Here is a 2014-nt window from a genome sequence, read left to right as displayed (position 1 = left end):
CATAAACACATATGCATATGCAGTAGTAGAGTGTAAGTTTGATTTGAATATATATAGAGAAAGTAAAGAAGTAAAAGAATAATACTCCATTGAAGTTGTTTTTGTTGGTGAAGGAAGGGAGCTGGCAGCGAAAGCGAAAGTGTCTGCATCCGAATTCCCACATCGGGTGAATGAAGGAAGCAGGCAAGAGGGAGGCGAGTACAAAAAGGGAAGCCCTGGAGGGGAATAAGCATACCTTTCTCGGCCTTTTGGCTAAGATCAAGTGTAGTATCTGTTCTTATCAGTTTAATATCTGATATGTGGGCCATCGGCCCACTCGATATTAATCTTATTTTTTATGGGGGAAGGCCCGTTACAGTAGCTTGCTGCTGGGGTTCTTCATGTGTCGCCTTGGTCTTACACTACAGCCAAGGCCCGGCGTACCCCTCCAATACTTGGTCCAATGTTTAAGAATAGCTTAAAGCTTTTATACTTGAAAAGTCTTAAAAATTTGAAACAAGTCTTTGCTGTGTCTGATGTGAACCCACTCCCGTAAGTTTATAAAATCGTCTTGGAATCCTTCACACACCAATGTGGGAGCAGTCACTAATATATACCTACACAAACTTAAATTTCCTTTTGATTAACAATTCCACCAACACATTGTAATTGGACTTCGCGTCATGTAAAACAAAACCATCTCCAACGACATCAAGGGATTTTGGTTCTTCGAAACCATCTGATGGTTTCTTTCTAGTCCAACTTATCATCAACTTGTATGACTATCCTGGTACCCCACAAGCAGGATTGCAGTGGGAAAGACAATCAGTCTGAAGAGATGACGACAAAGGTCCGTCTTACTTATAAAAGCTTCGGGAAATGTTGTCCCATCAAAACATAACACCAACGCCAAATAGAAGCTTCCGCCCGCAATGTTGACACTACCGTGCAATCGATTTACTTTTTATGTAATCTGATTTAATGTTTATGTTATTGAAAATAATCATACTTCACACATCATACTTTTTGTTTAAACAATACAGAACATGACACAATTATATATGAGAAACCAATCACTTCAACTTATATAGAACGGAATACGATATACCGTAAACACTAAACCTAGAATCTCATAGACTCCGACTTGCTTGATGCAACAATTACGGACCGATCGGCCGGAAATCTATAATTTGCGCCTTATCGGGGCATGTTTAACCCAAACCCTAATATCTACCTTAGGGTCTCTCGGTTTAAGATACAGGGGAATTGAAAACGCATCATTGACATGACGATTTGTTTGTAATTTTTCTTCGTAAGCGGTACCTATTTTAAATTGCAAACTTGTATTTAACATAACGAAATAAACCCCTAGTTAAAAGCATGTAACCATTTCTTAAATACAAATAACTTATTTGAAATGGATCATTGAAATGCTATATTGTGGGGACATCTCGATAAACTGATTGCTTTGTATTAGCCGTATTAAATATATAAGAAACGCTAGGACATATGTGATTTTATTTTTGGTAAGATTTTTTTTTTTTTTTTAGATTTTTCTTTGCAGGCACGCATCAACATACATGAAGAGAACCCGAGTTAGATCCCTAAGAACATTTCCAATCAACGACTAAGTTATTGAGATTGGATTTTTGAAATGTTATATTACGTGGACATCTAGATAAAATTAATTTTGTGGCTAAATTCTATTACATTATAGAAACTTTCTACATGAGACTCTCCCTTGGCCTGAACCTCCTGAAAATTCTAGCTCTTCCAGAGTGGTATCTCATTGATGTCTCGGACCCCCCCTCCACCGGAAGGAGGCCTTCTTCGCATTCCACCTAAGGGGTACAGGAAAAGCCCAAAGTCAATCATAGGGAACAGGAGGCCTTCTTTGCATTCCACCAAAGGTGTGAAGGAAAAGACCAAAGTCAATCATATGGAATAGAAAAAGTAAAGCTTTATAGGGTATTCTGTCCATTTCTGTCCATGTGCAAGTAGAAGGGGTAGAAAGCATGTTCTTTTGGTACAACTC

General features: G+C 38.3%; 1 non-coding gene across 1 annotated transcript; it reads left to right on the top strand.

The window, feature by feature from the left end:
- The first annotated feature begins 231 nt into the window (after positions 1–231).
- On the top strand, positions 232–428 carry LOC145056324 (U2 spliceosomal RNA). The gene has a single exon (XR_013685805.1). It is a non-coding gene; the product is annotated as a U2 spliceosomal RNA (small nuclear RNA).
- Positions 429–2014: the final 1586 nt, after the last annotated feature.

This window comes from Lactuca serriola, chromosome 5 (genome assembly GCF_051521515.1).
Source record: "Lactuca serriola cultivar US96UC23 chromosome 5, Lser_US96UC23_V15, whole genome shotgun sequence".
NCBI classification, from domain to species: Eukaryota; Viridiplantae; Streptophyta; class Magnoliopsida; order Asterales; family Asteraceae; genus Lactuca; species Lactuca serriola.
The sequence above is the reverse complement of the archived record's forward strand: the minus strand, read 5'-3'. Positions and strand labels throughout refer to the sequence as shown.